Here is a 20523-nt window from a genome sequence, read left to right on the forward strand (position 1 = left end):
TTTTTTTTTCTTTTTAGAAAAGCTAACAATGATTTCAGAAGTGTGTGTTTGTTATCAGATTTAGGGCACTTGTCACATTTTGGCCTGAAGGCAAGCCAAGGGAGGGTTTGAAAAAATATCCAAGAAACGTCTTCATTGCTCTTTCTCTCTTCTAATTAAAATGCAGCTCGTCTTACAGATTCCAGAGCATTTTGGATTTGTGGTTGCAAGCATGAGGTCATTTTTCCTGCCTATATGACCACAGTGAATTTTTAAAGTCTTTAGTGTTTGGTAACAACAGACAAATAACTGTGGAAACCTGAGAGCTGAGCTCAAGTTCTTTCCAGAGTGTTCCCATTATTCCTCAGCATGGGGTAAAAACGAGTCCACCTCACTGGGCTAGTGCCAGGATCCCTGGACGCCCTGTACTGTGAGGCCGGATTGATCCCCCACCCCAAAGAGGCCAGCCAACTAGGTAACCGAGGTGAAGATCCTGGCTCAGGGTCTCTTGGGTCTGAGTCTGCACTCTGGTTCTGTCAACCTTGCCAGTGATACAGAGCAGGTAAGCGGTGTAACCTCTCAATTTTTTCTTCCTTACCTGTAAAAAGAGCAACCTCATAGGGTGGTTGTGAAGACAAAATAAATGTAAAATACTTAACAGTCCTTGTGATGCAGAAAAGTGTAGTGAGCATATCTAGCTCTCCTTTTCTTTATTTCTAGCTATTTACCCTTTCATAAACTCAGCCCGAGAAACTCTGAACTCCCGCAAATTCAGAGATGGTTGTGGTTTGACTAACCGATCACTGTAATGGGATGCCAGTGACTGGATCAAAAACCCAGACTTCTGAAAAACAGCAAATCAGTGCATGTTATTATTCTCTGGGACGGGAGTGGGGGGAGCACATGACCCCTGTCAGTCCAGTCAGACTGGTTAGAAGATAAATTTTTCCCTCCCTTGCTGGATGTGAGCAAGGAAGCACGTAACTACAGCTATTGCTGGCAATCATCTTGTGACCATGAGGAAAGCCAGTCTGAGGAGCAAGCTGAGATACAGAGTAGGTCAGAACCAAGAAAACAGTACAGAAATGGAGCTGGAGCCCTGATTGCATCACTCCTGGAACCCCTCTTTTCTTTGGATTTCCTGGTCTATGAGATAATAGAGTTTCTTATCATTTACACTCGCTTGAGTCAGGTTTTGGTTACACGCAGTAAAATCATCTAACTGATAAGAACTTCGTTAATGTTGGCTGTTATCTCTCAGACTGTACCCAGTAAACTACCCTGCTTTGGATCCCAAGAAGCATGGGAAAAAGATTAGGGAACAATAGAATTTTGTCGCATCTATTTATTGAACAACTAATTTAAGCTTGGCATTTTACATGCACACATTCTCTCTTTGAATTGTCCCAATAACTTCATGAAATTGTTATACTACTATTAGTAAACTGAGGCCCAGAGAGATTGGGTTATTTCTTCTAGATTTAACAGTGAACGTGTAGTACAGCCAAGATTCAAATCCAGGTCTGTCTGGATCCATAGTGTGTGCTTCTGCTCAGACACCTCTCTGCAAACTCCTATGCTGCCTGCTTCTGCTTGGGGCTTGGTTACAAAATCACCCTCTTCATCACAATTGCTCCAAATCTGCATGATGGGTGGGGAGGGAGAAGCGGCAGGCAGTCCTTTCCCCAACACCAGGCAAGCATTGAATGCCTCATTAGACATGGGGTAAGATGGGGGAGTCGTTCCTTTAAAACAAAACAAAACAAACAAATATCTTAGGAGATGTTCATAAAATTATCCACTACATCAGATAAGTTAGGAGATGTGTTCAAGTTCTCCCAGAATTCTCTAACTGAAAAAAAAAAAGATAAAAAACGGACAATGATTCATGAAGAGTCCTCTAATTAGCTGTTGCAACTGTGATGTTTATTTGTGTGCAAAGAGAGTAGTGGAGCAGAGAAAGTGACTGCTGCAGTGTGAGAAGCCGCTACCCAGAGAAGCGAAATAGAACAGAAGCTGGACAATGTCCTGACGAGTCCTGACACCTGTGTGTCCCGGCCAGGGAAGGAACCCTGCTGTCCCTTAGCCATGCACAGTTGGATTGACCCCTGCCCCTGGACCAGTCGTTCTCAAACTTTAGCATGCACCAGAATCTTCTGGAAAGCTTACTAAAACACAGATTGCTCAGCCCTACTGCCAGTTTCTGGTACAGTAGGTAGGGGGTGGGGCCAGAGAATTGGCTTCTCTACCGAGTCCCAGGATTATACTGCTGCTGCTCGTCCCGGGACTGAACTTCTGAGAACTGCTGGCCTGGACCAGTTATGTTGTATTTACAGAAACTAACACCTGGTGAGCCGCCCTTCTGCACTAATCTTTTGCTTCAGGGGTTGCAGAATTTCCACCTCATTCCTGGTGGCCAAATGCCCACAGACTCATGACAGAATCTTTCTCTTCATTCCCCTCCTGCCTCAGGCTCTGACTGAATAACAACCTAAGGGGCCATTTCCTCTGGGACGTGGATCTTCCTTGGCTGTCTTGAGTCCTCCCCAGGACAGGGATGGTGTCCCTGCTTCCCAGTCCCTGCTGCCAACAGCTTGACTCTGCTGATGCCAGTGACAGGCTGGCGCTGATATTTAAAGGCGATAACATCGGCGTCAACAATCATAAAGGCTTCTGCCTATTGAATACTGGTTACTGCCTACTGAATACTGACAGCAGTCTATTATGCCTGCCACCAGGCTCCACCTGTCCTCTATGAGCAGTCACCCACCACCCCATCCATCCCAGACTCCATGACACCAATCCCATCTGCCCAGCACTGTGGTAAGGTCCTCTCTGAGGTCACTCTCTCTGGCTGGCCAGCTTAGTCTCAAGGTCCACCTGAGCCAAGTTCTGGTCCAGATAAAGAACCTCTGAGGTTTTTTGTCTGTAAGAACGTCTTTAAGAAAAATTGCCTAATTTATCAAAGTGTCTACTACATTTCCAAAAAGCGCAGTTCACATTCACTGCCATGGCAAGGGCTGGTCTGCCTTCCTTCAGTGGATTAAGGCTGTACACATTTGGCTTACATTTATCTAGGAAATAACATTGTATCTCAAAGTGTGGGCTATGTGCCACCAGTGGTTTGTGGATGTTTCTATGTGGCACGCTGACATCGCGTCACTTACGCTGTATTGCACAGTGAGAAAGTTGCTTCCTTTTCAGTTCTCTTTGAAATCAATCCACAGAGTCAAGGAAAAAGTCTCAGTTTGGAGTTAGTGTATCTCTTTATTCTACCTCTCTTTTTATATAATGGAGAGGAGGCCCAGGCTGAGAACTCCAGTAGGCCGCAGTGATTATCAAGTATGTAAAACATCATTTTATTAATGTTCTGTTTACTTTTACATGTATCTTCAATTTGTGGCAGGTAGTACGGACATTCCACTTACAGTGGTGATTTAAAGTTCTATTTATAAATAAATTTGTTTAAGAAAAAGATGATTTTGTTTAAACAAAAATATTAAATGGACTAGGATATGGGTATTACATGAGTGTGGCAAAAATCCATTAAATTTGTGTTATAGTGAATTTTATGTGTCAACTTGACTGGGCCACAGGGTGCCCTGACATTTGATCAAATATTACTCTGGGTGTGTCTGTGATGGTGTTTCTGGATGAGATTAACATTTGAATTGGTGGACTTAGGAAAGTAGATTTGCCTCCCTAGTGTGGGTGGGCCTCATCCAAGCAGTTGAAGACCTGAATAGAACAAAAAGATTAAGTAAGAGAGAACTCCTCCTTCCTGACTTGTTGAGCTGGGACACCAATCTTTTCCAGACTTTGGACTTGCCCTGAAACATTGACTCTTCCTGGATCTCGAGCCTGTCAGCTTTCAGACTGGAGATTACACCATCTGCTCTCCTGGTGCTCAGCCCTTCAGACTGGGACTGGAACTACACATTGGTCCTCCTGTGTCTCCAGCTGGCCAATGTTTGTACCAACCCGCCGTGAGTAGGACAGACCTTGAACCGTGTTTCTTTTGCTAGCAGAAGGAACAAATTGCAAAGAGTGATTATACATTAGATAAATATGTTTTGAGAGCCTAATCAACCAAATTTTTCTTTGAGAGGAAGTTACTTCTCTATTAGATGGCACCTTTGAAAACAAGGTCTAGGTCTCTACTCCCTTTGTCCTCAGCAAGGACCCTGCCTCCCTCCTCACTCTCATCTCCTGCCAAGCTCCCTGGAGCTCCCTACACTCCTGCCATACTGGCCCTCCTCTAGTTCCACGATATATCTCATCCCTTCTGCCCCTAGGCCTCGGCACACACTGGCCTCTCTCTCTGGAATGCCTTCCACCACTCCCTTCTCTTCCTTTTCTCTTGATCAGGTAGGCCATTGGTTTATATGTCTTACGTGTTGCTTTTCTCAGAGAGGCCTTGCCTGGCCTCCAGACCAGGTGAGCATCCTCCTTTATGACACCCCACTCATCTCCTTGAATCCTTCTTCACAACTGTGATCAACTAACCAAGTAGGTGTCGACTTGTCTAATGGTCGTTTCCCCTGCTGGATTGTAAGTTTGTGAGAGCAACTTGCCTCACGGTTGGTTCTTGATAAATATTTTTGTAAATGACTGAATCATGACCCATCACAGAGCACTATGTAGGCACCAGGGACCTAAAAAATACTTAGGTGACTAAATGAAAAGAACAGGACCACTTTCACTCGTAGGGATTGAGGTCAGGTACCTCGGACAACTAGCCGTAACAAGTGGCCAAAATTGTCTGTGCATCAAGTGAATCAAGTGACCCGAGCATGCAAACCTTGCCCTCCAATTTTATTGCTTGTAAAAATGAGATTGGGAACATTGGTTGAAGCCAGATGTTCTGTGGGCTGGAGCTCGCTGTCCTAACACTGCAGATTCCCACAACTAGAACTGTGTGTATTTGAGATTCTGGGACATGAGATCCAACCCAGAAAATATTTTGAAATAATGTTGTTCAATTACTTAATCCTTGTTATGCTATTGAATGGAACACTCTCTTATATACACTATTATAAAAACATTATGCCTGGTCTCGAGTTCTGGAATATCCAATTACAATAGCTTTTTTCCACATTTGTATTCTTTTTATTTTATTTAATTGCCTTAACATTTTCAGCAGATTTATTGTATATGACAGTGAGCAACCTGAGCCTGTGTGAGAGCTAGCCATGCTATTTCCTGCTCTCCACCCACCATCGCCCTAACATCACTCTGTCCTGCCTTTTAAAATCCTTGTTAGCCTGGCCCCTGATCCCTGCTTGGAATGTGGACTGTCAGAAAAGCATTGGGTTAGAAGAAACTGACCACTGATACACTCCATCTCTCCATCTCTGAACTGACCTGAGGTTTGGCTGATATGAATTTGTCATCCTACCCTGAATTAACCCATAACATGTGGAATATACAAAATGATCTCCATTTCCAGCATATTTCATCAAGGAATAATAAGTGGAGAGTCACTGAGTACTTAACTTTAAGAGCACTTGTCTGTCTGTGGATGTGTAACAAGATGACACTGGTTTAGTGTGTGTGTGTATGTGTGTATGTGTGTTTCCTGTTCCACTTTTGTCATCCAACTGGTACCTTGAAGCCATGCGAGATAAAGAAGCTTGATCAATAAGGAAGACTTTATGAGTCATCTGTAGCTCTCGTATATCCCATCGTGGACAACTGCCCAAGATAGGAGATACAGGACAGAAGCCATGATGGTATCAAAGATGTAAGAGGTGGGAACAAAGTGGCCACGAGATCTGGGTAAGATGGAGACACACAGATCATGAGGAGGCCAGTGTGGTGCACTCTAAGCACGTCCTAAGAGTTCCAGAGCTTCAGGCACTCCTTCCTGCTCACCCATTTTGACTGGTCACATGCTCAGGAGTTCTGCCCAAGATGCAAATTGTTAATAACTCTTGCCATTTATTGAGTACTTTCTATATGACATAATAATAACTCAGAGCTTTATGTGCATTATTTCATCAAATCCTCCCAATAACCCCATGAGGTAGGCTTTATTATTCTTTTCATTTTACAGATTTGGAAACTGAGACCCAAAGAGGCAAATTAACCAGTAATTTCAGAACTGAAACCAAAGTCTTTTTGACTCCAGAGTCAAGGCACTTAACCATTGTGTTACATGGAGCATTTAGTTACATTCTTTTCTCATTTATGATACTGAATTTGTGCAATGGCTCTAAGGTTGATCTGCCCCTCTACAATTGGGTGCAAAGTGATTTTCTCAGAAACTTTTAAATATACACAGCTGTTTTGAGAAGAAAACATTTTGATAGAGAAACTTAGGAATTTCTTTTGTGGAAAAAAAAATGGAGTCATCAAATGCCAAATGGAAAGGTTTGTGTTAAAAGGCAAGGGCATCTAGACTTGCCTCTTTTCAAGGGAGAAGGGGCATTAAGAGAAGGGTAGGCAGGGAGCATTCTGCTGGAGGTTGAGTGGCACTCTCTCTGGGAGGGTGTCAGAAGCGTCATCTTGCTTCCAGCCAGGGGTATTGATTTTAATACTAATGGAGGTTTGAACTGGATCTTGAGCAGTTTACAACAGTTCCCCTGTCTGGTCAGGAAGCCATGGACTTGGCATTCCAGAGAGTTTGGGATATGCTTGGTGGTTGTGTAGCAAGCCCCTGTTCTGCTAGCCTGTCACATTGGTGCTTCTCAACATCTTTTCTCTTTCCACTCTTGCTCATGGAAGCATCGTCCTGTTATAGAGAAGTGCATTTACAGCTGAAATTACCAAAGTGGCCCATTATGTTTATCAAGACAGAAAAAAAAAAGGTTGCAGTTTGTTCCAGCTGTCTGAGGAACAGCTCTCCTGCAAATGAATGGGTACTGAGCCATGTCTTCTTTTCTCTCCTCTTAAAAATTAAGTGCATGTAGGAATACCCTTCATGACGTGATTTCAGAAAAAAATGGTGCTTGGCAGGACAAAAGGTCAGAGCATTCCAGAACACTGAGATTTCCACATAGCTGCATTTTGAGGTTGCATTTCAAAGCTTGGCCACATGTGCTCCTTTCTCACAGCAAAGAGTATGGGAGAGATCGATAATCCCAAGGGAAAGTTTTTCAGAGATGAATTCACACCAAACAGGAATGGGGTTGGAAAAAGGAAAAAGGAGGCTGAATTCCACTGAAACGGCTAATTGTTGTGACTAATTCAGCTTTTGGAAGGTAGAACTCCACGGAGTATGTGAGCTGCAACGTGGTTCCTGTTTTAATTAGTGGCACCACGGGGAGAAGATGGGCTTATAATTGAGTAGTTTGCTGATCGGTCAACTTCAACTAGTAATCAGACATGCTGAGAAGTGGACATTAACTGGGGGCTTTGACTAGCAGGAAGTCTGCCCCATTAGCATGGCTGGTGTCAAATCAGATTGCTGTCTTTTCTTAGATTCTTTCAGGAAGAGGATGCCAGGCAAAATATTTTCTAGACTCTCCCTCACTATCTCTCTATCCACCTACCTTTCTGTTCCAATTTTATTTAGCAAGTCTCTGCTGGGGCATACTAAGCTAAGTCGATTGATTGGCACTTCCACAACTCAACCTTCTCCCCAAGCTATAATGCTGGACATTCGTTGTTGAGTTCTCTCTTCACCAAGCCAACACCATGACCATCACAATATCCAATCTCCTTCCTTCCGTAAATGCACTTTAGTTTTTGTTTTGAGAAATTCTCTTTTGCCCACTCTGTGGAATTTGATGAGACTCTAAGTTAAGGGCTGTGCTTTCTCATCTTTCCCTATCGTGCCCACCCCCACAAGAGAGAACTGGGTTCATGACCCAAATTAGGCCATTTGGACTCTTTTTCCCAAGACTTCGAATCATAAGAAAAATGACTGAAAAGAAAAATAGTTGAAGCCAAATATTCTAGTAGCAAACTATGATCAGACTGTTCATTTTTTTATCTTGCTACCTAGACCCCTAAGCTGTCAGATTCTTATCTGTTTCCTATCCTGATTCTCAAGCCTCTCCCCCCACCCATGAGCACTCCAGTCTTCTGTGCTACATTCCTTTCTGCTTAAATTAAGTGAAGTGAGTTTCCGTTGCCTGCAATTGAGTAGCACCAAATGGGAGGGTATCCAAGAGAAAACTCTCTAATGTACAGTTTGATGTTGATGCTCCACCTTCCTTTTCCTGCTCCCAGTAGGAAAATGTGCAGAAAGAAAGCAAATCATACTTGTGGTATATGAGAGGATAAATAAATAGATGAGAAGCAATGAAGCATTATTACTAACGAGTCTGGGTTTAAGGCCTGGCGTGAGTGTCTTCATCCCAGATGTTCTCATGGGATCTACTTGGAAGCTGCATTCCCATGGGATTCTGAAGTTTGGAACATGAGAGTGATTTGTCTGGCTCCTCTTCCTGCTCAGTTTTCTGTCAGGGGCCCCCACACTCACTCATGCCCTCAACCATTTGGGGTTGACAGCTGATACATGCATAAACGTCACGCAGCATCTAGTGCAAGAGGGAGAAATGCTACCTACCCTGTTTCCCGACCATATTTCGGGCATGGTTTGCATTAGCTTGCCTTAAAGAGGGCGATTCTTGGCACGCCTTCAGATGGGTGTGTTGTACATGTGTATATACTCTTTTGCCAAGCTTCCCCAGGAACAACACATCCTTGCTGCACTAGGCTTTCCTGCCCAGTGTGTCCTTGGCACCTTTTCTGGGGGAAAAATTCCCACCTGGCCTTGTGGATACTTGAACGCTGATTCACCTCCACGTACAAAACAGGGCTTGCTCCTCAGTGCCTGTCTAGGGTTTAGAAATTCCGGCAGCCAAAGAAGCTACAATTCCCCCCTGCAGATTCCGAACAGTGTGCTCAGAATTCTAAGGAGTGAGCTGAAGCGTTCTCCTAGCTGACTAGGATTTATACCTCTCGCCAGTTATGAACATAACAGTGTGAAAAATATACATAAGTGAGAGAGTTCACCATAGCTAGAGAGGGGCCAGGGAAGGAAATCCACAAAATCAGGTCAGCTTAAACTGGACCAGCTTGGCCAACGCACTTTCATAACCACATCAATTCAGGGCTTTCACAGGGTTGATTTTCTTTCAGCCCAATCCACTAAGGAGTTGCTCAGGAGTTCTGTGGATTTTCTGCACAATTGCAGATTATTGCCATGGCAACAACAGAACCATGTGACGACTTTGCTACCTCAGAGACCAGGAGCAGCCACTTACAGGCACCACACATCATCTCGTAATGGGACTCTGTGCCATTGGCCTCACATTGTTTTAAGGCTAATCAGTGCTTTTTCACAGATGTAGTTTTCCCCCACCCGCTCTATTTTCATGATCTTTTAAAACAGTTTGGATTTGCTCTAAAGCAGCTCCACATTTGCTTGCATTTATTTGGTCATAAAAAAGGTATTATTAGGGGGTTGGCGGAAGGAAAAAGAGGGGTGAGACTTGATCAGTCGAGGCAGATGGGAGGCAAGAGGCAGAGGAGAAATGACTTTGCTGGCAGATGGTTTCCTTGCCACCATGTCGCTGAGTTGAAACCCATGACAGCATTGAGATTCTGGGTCGGCCATCCACAGGGCGGGGCCACCACGGAAACGAATAAAACTTGCTTTCTTTCGAGTGTGCTCAACTCTTCTGTTCACTTTGCAGGCACAATGAGAAATGGGGCCGTTGATAATTAAGTTAGAGATGTGATTGAGAAGGGGGACCAGGTAATATTTTCTCTCTGGCAAAACAATCAATTGATTTTTCAGAAACTTGTGCACATAGCCAAACCCCAGGCTCGTTCTGCCAAACATTCCCCTCTAATTTTTTAACCTCTGGGCATTTCAAGGAAAATTGAATCCACATGTTTTCAGATTCATTTGCAAATGCAGTTTGCTCAGAGCTGTTTGATGACCAGTATGCCCTTTGAGTGTTTTTATGAGCTTAAATTTATTTTCCCCCAAGCCTCTTGCTTCTGAACCAGGAAGTGGCATTTGGAATTTGAGGCAGAATTCAGAAACAATCATTTTCTAAAGCCTTCACCAGGTCCTTGGGTCTCCTTCTGGACCCTGGTAAAGCTACGAAAAGGTTTTCACAGAGCGCATGAGGATAATCAAGGGTAACTTACTGTTTTTACAAGTGAAAAGCAGATCTAATATGGACACGATCCAATCCGTGGATCACAGGGCTTCCCCATCTCTCTTTATTACTGATGACATGTGTGGGGAAGCCGACACTTTGTTTCCCAGGGACATGTCTCCACCTGCGACATAATTCCCTAATTGGAATAATGCTTCGGAAGCAGAGTTGGAAGTTTAGATTCAGCTCTCCCCCCAGACCAAATTGTAGCAAACAGTCTTTGTTTACTGTAAGTGAATCATATCTGCAAAGTAGAAGGGGCCAGAATTAGAGAAGGCTGTGACTATTCTTTTCTAACTCAGCCATATGACCCAAAACAAAATTCTGATCTCCAGGAAGGTGGGAGTACTCTATTGTTCTAGATATTACGAAAAAATACTTAATAACAATGGAGAAAAGTAATTGGGAAAGATGCACAGAGCAGGGAAAAATGTCTCTAAGCTTGGGACTTTTCTCAGTTAGTTCTCAAGTTTCTTGTGAGGATGGTCGAATGGATTCCACCTACATTCCAGGACACTTTCGTTAATGAGGAATCAGTCTGAGGAGATCTCTGGATAAATATTTGTGAGCAAATAACATTCTTCCAGGAAGCTCACTTAATATGGTGTCTATTTTTTCTTCCCTCTTTATTTCCCTTCACCAGACTTATGATCCCAGAGAAAGTTGCGTTAAATTCACATGCCCTATTTTTAACTTTCATCTGGACTTCCTTTTTTTTTTTTCCTTTAAGCATGAGAATCAAGCAAATAACGACCCTTTGTATTGTGTCCAATGGAAGGTCACAAGCTCAGGAAATTTTCTTAAGTTCCCGGGAGAAGTCAGGCCATAAAAGATTTGTGTGCATGGCCTTCATGCTGTGCCATTTTGGCTGTCAGTTCTGCTAAGTATTTTGACTCCCATTCTACAGACAAAAGCAACTGATGTACGGATACAGCGATTGTTTTAGTTTTTGTAGAGAAACTGCCTGTAAACTCACAGCCTCACTTTGTCCTTGGCCCACCCAAATTAAGAGGGTTTAGCGAATCGTAGAGTCTGCTGATCTTGCTGCGGTCAGCCGCAGCCTATAGAAGAGAGCATCAATAGAGACAATATCAGATTGCTCTTTAATAGTTTTTAAATTATTGCATTTTTTTCTTCTTAGAACATGTCTGTTAGAGTTTACCACAGAGAAGAGGAGAAGAAGGAGAAGAAGTAAGCCTGTTGGTGATTTACTGTAAGTTATAGCAGGGGCCTCAGACTCCAAAGTCTGCAGGGACCAGGCAGATAATCTAAATGAGCGACGGGGGCCTGTGGGAATGTGCTGGACTGGAGGGCACCACCTGCCCTTTCTTATCTGGACAGTAGCTGCTCAACTCAAGCTGATTTTTGCCATATGGGATGACATGCCCAAGGTAGACAGATCTTTTTTTTTAAATGTCATAAATTATATTTTTAGATGAAATCTCCTGATTTAAAATCTTGGGGATATCTTCAAAACTATAAAACTGTATGGTGAACTAACGGCACTAGATATGTAGGAGGGGTTATGCCTCTTCTAGGGGCCGAACAAGCTCAATGGAGCAGCCAAACGAGTGGAAATGCAGTCAACGCTGTCAATTTCCTGGCCGTTTCCAAAACTCCTAGTTTCAGTGCTAACCTGTGGTATAAATTTGATATTTGATATGAAGTCAGAGGAAACTGCGATTGTGTTCAAGATGTGGGAGACGAGTGGGACACAGGTAGAGGGAAGGGGCAGAATGTAACCAGCATCCTTTTCACAATCTCCATCCTAACCTGGATGATTCGTTTGTGTATTCTGATGATAATATTTACTGAGTACCCTCCATGGATCAGCACACCGGACGTTAGATCTGTGGGGGTGAACAAGTTAGTCACCACTGCTGTCTTCACAGAGCAATGTCTGTAGGGGACGCAGACATCAGTCACATAATTGTACAAATGAATGTAAACTGTCCATTGCAATACGTCTTCCAAAGGAGAGGTGTGGGTTGTGGTAATACATAATTAGAGGATTTGATCTGGTCAGAGTCGGGGAGAAAGAGATTAAAGTTGACCTGTGATAGCCAGGACTAGTAGGAGTTACCCAGGCCCAGGGGAAAGGAACCAGCTGTCAGGCAGAGGGAACAGCCCTTGCAAAGACCTTGTGGCAGAAAGGAACATGATGAACACAAGATACTGAAAGGCTAGTGTGGCAGGAATGCAGAAAGCATGGAGGAGGCTGCAGAAGCGGGCAGGGGCCAGACTCTGCAGGCATCCTAGGTAGTATTAAGGGGTTATGACTGATCCTAGATCCAGGCAAATGCAATAGAGCGACTTTAAGCAGAAGAATACAGGATTGAGCCCATATTTTGAAAAGATCATTCTGGCTCTAGGGTGGAGAATAGTGTGGGAAAAGTATAGGCAGGGAGATAAATTAGGAAGCAATTGCATTGGTCCAGGAAAGATGACGACAGCTTGGATTAGGGTGGTGAGTGGAGTTACAGAGTGAAGTGAATGAATTCAAGAAAGAGTAAATATAAGTGAGAGGACTTGGTGGTGCATGTGATAGTTAATTTTATGTGTCAACTTTGCTAGTCTGTAGAACCCAGCAACATAATCAAGCAGGAATTTGGTTGTTGCTGTGAAGCTATTTTGTAGATATGGTTAGCACCTGCAATCACTTGACTTTAAGTAAAGGAGATTACTTTCGATAATGCACTTGGGTCCCACCAAATCAGTTGGAGATCTTAAGAGAAAAAATTGAGATTTCCCAGAGAAGAAAAAATTCTGCCTTAAGACTGTACCATCAACTCCTGCCTGAGTTTCCAGCCTGGTGGCCTGCTTTATAGATTTCAGACTTGCCAGGCCCACAATCATGTGAGCCAATTCCTAGTTCTTCTCTGGAGAACCCCAACTCATACAATGCCTATCAGCGATGCTCTGCACCATTCTTGAGACATTCTCGTTATTTCTGGAGAAAGATAAGATACAAATTACCCCAAATCCACGTCTATGGAGAAATGTACCGTGCTCATGTGTAATGGTGGATAATGGATAATGGTGGGACAAGAAAATATGTCTTTTAAAGAAGCCCAGGAGTTTGATTGAGGGGAGAGGGAAAACCAAACCCTTTAAGGAAAAGGAAATCTGGAAAGGCTGAAATCTTACAAAATAAGAAAAAAGCTTTTCTTTGACAAACAGTTCCTTCCATCCCAAAGCTTTCCAGGTCCTTAAAGAGAAGGGTAAACATCGGTGAAAGTAGATGCTGCTTCATACGGACAACCAGCTGAGCTTCCGATTACTGGAGCCCAGCATCAGTCATAGCTGAGCTGAGTTTTCCCAGGTCCTGGAGAATGGGCATTCTTAGGGCTCAGTGAGGCTGAGGTCCTGGGTGAGAAAGGCTGAGGAAGCCAATACTCATCACCAAGCAAATCGGCCCAGAGCGTCCAGAGGAAGAGCAATAAATCCACAGCTTCCAGTTTCCATGACTGTGAGCCCTTTAACCCCTGGAGCCAAACAAAAATGTAAATAAAGTCCCAGAATAGAGCTGGCTTTAAAAATAAAAAAGGAAAAGCTTTCTTTTCTTCTGCCTTGCCTTCCTCCCTCCCCCTCCCCCCGTCCATTCCGTGGCTCAGGTTCTGATCCAGGCCTCCTCAGGAGAGAGGCAAGTTTGCTGTCTGCATGAGATGGCAGTGTTGGGAAAGATTCTGTTACTGGTGCAGAATCTCAATTCTTCAGCACTCCTGCTAAGCATCCCTTTCAACATGGTCGCCTGGTGACTCTCTCGCTTGATCATTGTATTCTGGTAATCCAGCAGGTTGTTAAGGGAGGAGGCAGAGGGAAAATAAAGGCAGGGGTGAGTGCAATGTTGAAGCCACTTCCCTCAGAGAGTGTCAGGGGAGAGAGGGGCAGGGAGCTGGTGCATAAGGCTTGACCTGTGTTTCCTAGATTTTTTTTTCTTCTAGATCAATAAATACACCGAGAACAGAGAGACAGAAGACCTCATCCAGAATCTGAATCCCCCTAAGGTCTATCAAATAGATGGGAAAGTATGCTCCGTCCTTTAACACAGTATGCAGGATATCAGGCAAGTCTATTAAATTCAGTGTCTCAGTTTCTCCCTCTGCAAAAAGGAAAAAAAAAAAGGAATGATAATATTCATACATTGAGCCGCAGGAGACAATAGAATTACAATGTTGGAAATCACTTCAGCTCAATTATATGGATTCCCAGCTAATGGAGGAATCCTTTCTCCCTCACCTTTGACCAGATCAGAGGTCACCGGATGCTCCTTTTAAGACCCTCATTGGGGCCGGATGAGGGAAGGAACTTAATCCAAAGCTCATCCATCTACTGCTGTAAAGCTCTGGTTTTTGCAAACTTATTTTCTCTATAGAGCCAGAAGCTCTCTCCTGTAAGCTCCACGGAGGAGGGAGGAAACACTTGTGGTGGTACTTAGATCCAACATGGTTTATTACAAAAGCCACCAATTTACTGGACATCCTCTGTTATCAAAAGCCCTGCCTTCTAATACAACTGGCCAAGAAATGATCCATCAAGTATAAGGATATAGAGAGATATATGCACATATATATGCTATAAACAAGCACATAAAATATTTCAGGAGCAAAGTGAAAGCATAAAATCAGCTGGCAGAAATGGCCCAACTTAAACAGGGCATTAAGTGGTATTAACGGACTAGTTCTAGAAATGATCAGAAATTCCCAGTCGAATCAAAGATTGATATCAAAGACTCAGCGATACCTCAAGGCCAGCATCTCCGGAGAGGATTGGAGCCGACTGGAACTGAAGCGCTCTCTCTTTACTGTGCATTTGAGTGAACACTTTAAATCTCCAAAGATTGAACTATAAAGAGAAATTAGTTTATTAATAATTCACAGACTTCAAGGAAAAAAAATGTCAAAAGCATATGCTCAGGAACAAAGCTGATTTTATTTTTCTGTTTAGAATAGAGCAATGTGTAGAGAAGTTGAAGTGCCAGGCTCAAAAATTAAATTTGGTCTTTTTTTCCCCTTGTCTTCACGTTTTTAAAGAAATGTTTCTAATAAAATATATGTGAGCATTTAGTCTGATTTCCCTCTGCAGAGTTCAAGTTTTTCAAATCCTGTGAGGTTTCTGGGGAGTGTCAAAAGCAGAATACTTTACTCAATACTTTAATAGTTTGAGATATTTTCATGGTGAAGTTATTAGCCCAGCATACTTAATTGGAGTTTGTGAATTCAGGGCAATATGCTCAAGAATGGGTGTGAAAGAAAGAAAGGTTGATAAAAATCCGGATTTTAAATGATCCAACTACATCAAGAGAAAGCTTTCATTAATGTGAGAAGAGGGATGGATTTTTCCAGGAGTCTACTAGAGTGAGATGTCCTTGAGGGCAAGATTTCTGCCTCCCTTCTCTTGGCATCCCAGGGCTCCATCGTGAGCCGGCTATTGAACTGCCTCAGTCTTCCCAATGTGGCTGGAAATAGGCTGGTATGAAAAAACCTAGATGGGAACAAGAATAAGTACATCCTACCTCTTCCTGGACAGGCCTCACTCATGCACACAGTGTCTTCATCTTCCTCAAAAGAGAAGTTATGTCCTGGCAGAGGTACAAGTGTTTATGACATCCCACGCGCCCAGGCCTCCTCCACAATGTTGCTCCTGCGATTATCCCCTCTCTCTTTTGCAATGTTTCCCCATCCAGCGAATCATTTCCATCAGCTCTGACAACATCTCTCACCTTAATAAAATCCTTGACCCAATACTCTGACACCTACAACCAATTTTTTTTTGGTTTCCCTGTAAAACAAAGCCTATTTTTAAAAATTATCTTATATTGCTATTTTGTTTGCTACCATCTCACTCTTTCTTGAACCCGTTCTGATCAAGTTCCTGTCTCCACTACTCTACTAAAACAAAAAAATTTGTGATTACGAGATTATATTATATATTTATGTTTTGATTTGTTAATTCTCAATAAAATGTAACCTCCATGAAAAGGACTTGGTTTTATTCATTACTGAACATTACACATTGTAACTGTATCTCCAGCACAGGGCTGACACAGAGTAGGTTCCCAAAAAATATTGATTGTATAAATGAATGAGTAAAAAGAGATAGTGTTCTTTTAAATGAAATGCATGTCCAATCCCAGCTATATGCCCTTTCATGGATAAACAGTATGTTAATACATAAAATGACTGTCAGAGAAATCTCTCTTTGAACAGTCACTGTTTGAGAAATGACTGCTGGAGAAATCTCTTTGGAAGTAGAAATTCAGGCTCAAAATCTCATCATGGAGGATAGTATAGGTATATAGGAGTCAGCTAATGGGTTGAATTAACATCCTCACAGCGTATGACAATTACCCAATATATCGCAGTAGTGTTTTTGACTAAGTAGTATAATTCGGTCCAAAGAGAATACATCTTGGACCTTCGCTGACTTGCTCCAAGTGTGCAGCAAACCGAAGGAACAGCCCCGGGCTTTGTACTTTAGGTAATTGTGAGGCAGCTGCCGGTTCTCAGTCTGGAAATACTTCTTAGGACCATCAGATCACTTGTTACTCTTTTGTGATAACAATTCCTTGAATCCAATTTTAATTCCTTATCTTTCTGCTTTAGCTCAGGGATGGCAAATAAAATACATCTCATATGCCAAATATGATTGTGTTACTCATCAAATATTTAATTCAACAAATATTTATTGCATACCTACAAGCAAATGACACTCTTCTAGATGCAGGGAATAAAACAGTGATCAAAACAGACAAAAGGACAAAAGTCCTGCCCTAATGGAGTTGACATTCTAGTGATTGGTGGTTGCTGGATTAACAATAACAATTCTGTGATCTATTAGCAATGTCTGCTATGGGTGCAGGAAGGGTATGGCAGCATCAATGCGAGCCCAGGATTTGCCATTCTGGTGTTAGAGTTTGTTTATAACGTCCACTTAACTTTCTAGCTCAAGCCATTTGTCTCTAGAAATGACTTTACCAGTGCTACAAGCTCAGCCATGCTCCAGGCTATAAGTCTAAAAGTGACCATTAGGAGCTGGCCCCATGGCTGAGTGGTTAAAGTTCCATGTGCTCTGCTTTGGTGGCCCAGGGTTGGGGGCTTCGGATCCTGGGCACAGACCTACTCCACTCCTCAGCCGTGCTGTGGAAGCATCCCACATACAAAGTAGAGGAAGATGGGCATAGATGTTAGCTCAGGGCTAATCTTCCTCACGCAAAAAAAGAGGAGGATTGGCAATGGATGTTAGCTCAGGGTGACTCTCCCTCAAAAGAAGAAAAGGAAAAATTTTAAACGAATAATAAAAGTGACCACTAACTATAGAAAATCTAGCAACACTTAGGTCAGTGGCTTTTTTTCAAGTAACTATTTACTGCTAAGCCCAGCTTGACATTTTATTTGGTCCGAGTAGCTTTTTACTTGCTTAATTCTTCGTAATTAGATCATGGTTTTGTATCCCAAAGCTTTCAATTTTTTCACCTACCCCTCAGTTCCTCTCTTGGGTCTCACCTTTGTCCACTTACTCATTTATCCATGCAAGAAATATTTACTCAGAAGTTACTTTGTGCCAGCTACTGTTCTAGGTGCCCAGAAGGGAGTGCTGGGCAGAACAGATCTACCCCCTGTTCTCAAAGGAATTTATATTCTAGAAGCAAGATAACACAGGCAAATTTATAAGATAATTTATGTGACTGGGGTAATAATAAGGTAATTTAGGTAGAGTGATTAACGGAGCATAATCTTAGGAGGTCATATTGAAGATACAACCTGAAGGATGAAAAAGAGCCAAACACAGGAAGGTGGGACATCTGGCACAGTAAGTCCAAATGTCCTGAGGCAGAAACCAACTTGACTGTTCCAAAATCATTAAGACTGGAGTACAGTGAACGAGGGAAGGATAGTGAGAGACAGGGTGGAAAGGCAAGCGAGAGGCACATCAGGGAAGTTACTAGCATATGGTAAGAATGGTGTCTGCCTATCTACCTGGAAATTTTGCTCATTTCCTACTGCCAGACTTCCAGGTACTACCACCAGCCATCTCCCAAAGTATCTACTTAATAGCACCTTGGATCAGATATGTCCAGTAACAACAGCTTGGTACTGAGACGTCTCAGCATCTCTGTCCACATCCTTGTGAGTCTCGTCCGGAGCCTGTGCTGTGCATGCTCTGATCTAACCCACTTCCATCTAAACCTTAGTGCAGATTCCATTGCTCAAAGCTGCCCTTGCACCATACTCTTGTCAGGTTTCCAGATTTCACCAGATTAAAACCATCAGCTGGAAAGAAAACGGATGCTTAAGGAGGATTTGTTTCTGACAATCACCTGAAGCACTTTGTGACACGGCAGCCTCAGTTATAAAGTGGTCCCAAAGCATAGGCCCCAGGGGCAGTGCTACAGAAAGGCACTAATTACTCTTTCAGAGAAATTGCCTTATTTCAGAGATTTAGAGCCCAGGGGCATTGACTAGTAAAACTCAGTTTAAAGAGGCTTCTTCACAGGGACGTAAGGGCTCTGTGCCAAGACCCCTGCCCCCAAATTATCCTCACAACTTGTCATTTGGTCTGACATTCTATCATTACAGAGTCAATTCTTTGGTTCTTAAAGGTTTTCCAATTTATTAAATAGAAATATTCTCAGAAGAGTCAACCTTTCAGTCATTGTTAATTTTGCCTCAGTTTCCGCTCTCGCTCCAAATTGTCTTATGAAGCTACCTACCCCACCTCTTCAATTCCTGCTCTCATCAGAACAACCAATATCCTGTTTGCCAGTCAATTTTAACTTATAGTTTTGCCAATGCCTGGTGCTGTGTGTTTAAGTAGTATTCCCAAAGAACAGAAGGGACAATCTAAGCTATGGATTCCATTATTTAACTCTTTGGTGATATCTAACCTAATCAAGACTTTCATAGTTTAACCGTAATATCAACATCACACTGCAAAACTGGAGAGGAGCACAAAGAGGCAAATGAAGGCATTTCCAGAGAATGCTGAGGATTTTGAAAGAGAGCTACTCTGTTTATCTAACACCATGAATGTGCTAGAATCATAAATAGCAAGCTAGGTACAGATACTTTATATCTAATATATGGTAACTTAAATGGTTGCTGTCAACATTGGCTTCAATGCAGAAGGTTGAAAGATTTGCCATAGCACCATATTGAATTAAATCTTTAGAAGTGTGTTTTCTGTGCTTATCTTCATTGAGTGAGTGATCTGGAAAGACTGTGTCATGAGAACATCCTGTGGTTTCTATAGGTCTCCAAAGTTGCCATAACACTAAAGAGAGAACAACGTCAGTATATTAACAGAGAGATGGGAAGAATGTAGGTCCCACTCCTTGAGGTAACTGACCAATAGGGTGGCTCTTAAAACAACGGAATGATATGTAATTCCAACAAGAAAAGTGATTCTGGCATTTTTGAATTAAAAAAAAAAAAAGGAAAAAGCATGGAGATAAAAGAAGATATGAGGAAAACATACAGAACAGGAATCCGTGCAGATGATGACAAGATTATGAAGCCCTCCTCAGCAACCAAAAGGTCAGGTATTTACAAATTTTTTATATATTAAAAATTGATATCAGCATGACCTCATTAAAGAGCTAATATTAGTAGAAAAGGACAGGTCAGTGTCAAAAACAATGCCCGAGTCCCAGTACAAGGTACTTGGTTTAGTCAACTTTTGTCAACCTCAACAAAACACAAGCACAGGCAGGATGTAGGCTGTCATTTCCAGTTAACACCACCTCTGGTTTGTCCATGTTTAATGTCAAGAAATTATGACACAGGCACGAAGAGACATCCATTAGACACCCGTGTCCCATTCACACCTGTCTCACATACAACCCAACTCGATCAGATATTAATGTCACCATCCCAGTTTTGGTCACATTGTTCACATTCATTTCTTTTTTCATGTAATGCCAGAATGGCCACTTTTGTAAGCAAACCAGGGAGGTGACGCATTACATCCTTTCCCTAACCCAAATTGTGTAATGTAAGCCAGAGTAGAAGAAAACGCACCAAAAAGCAATGTGTTCTCTGGTGACCTAAAAACATGATGCTGGCCAAGACCCAACACTGAAGACCTCTCGTGGGAGAGCTTGGCTCTCCATATGGATCTGCGTTGACTCCTGAAGATCTCTGCTTACTGAAAGCCTGTGTCAGCCAGCACATGATTATTCAGCAGTGAGATATGAATAGTACATGGCAGATGCCCTCCAAGTCAATTGTTTGTTTATCTCCCCTACAAATAAGCTAAGGCAGAAATGGTCCCAGGGCTGCGCACATGAGGAACGTCAAGCACTGAAATGAAGCTTGTCTTATGACAAGCTCTGCTTTTTCCATTTTTTATCTCTTTAGCAACCAGAAGCTGAATCAATTCTCAAAGTTCAGTGCAATTTTCAGAGTTAATAGGCATTCCATCG

The 20523-nt window shown here is 42.6% G+C and overlaps 1 long non-coding RNA gene across 1 annotated transcript; it reads left to right on the forward strand.

Moving 5' to 3' along the window:
* Positions 1-283: 283 nt before the first annotated feature.
* LOC139075066 (uncharacterized) lies at positions 284-16929 on the forward strand. The gene is made up of 4 exons (XR_011525100.1): positions 284-541; positions 3796-3965; positions 11242-11313; positions 14045-16929. It is a non-coding gene; the product is annotated as an uncharacterized lncRNA (long non-coding RNA).
* The last annotated feature ends 3594 nt before the right edge of the window (positions 16930-20523 follow it).

This window comes from Equus przewalskii, chromosome 13 (assembly GCF_037783145.1).
Source record: "Equus przewalskii isolate Varuska chromosome 13, EquPr2, whole genome shotgun sequence".
NCBI lineage: Eukaryota > Metazoa > Chordata > Mammalia > Perissodactyla > Equidae > Equus > Equus przewalskii.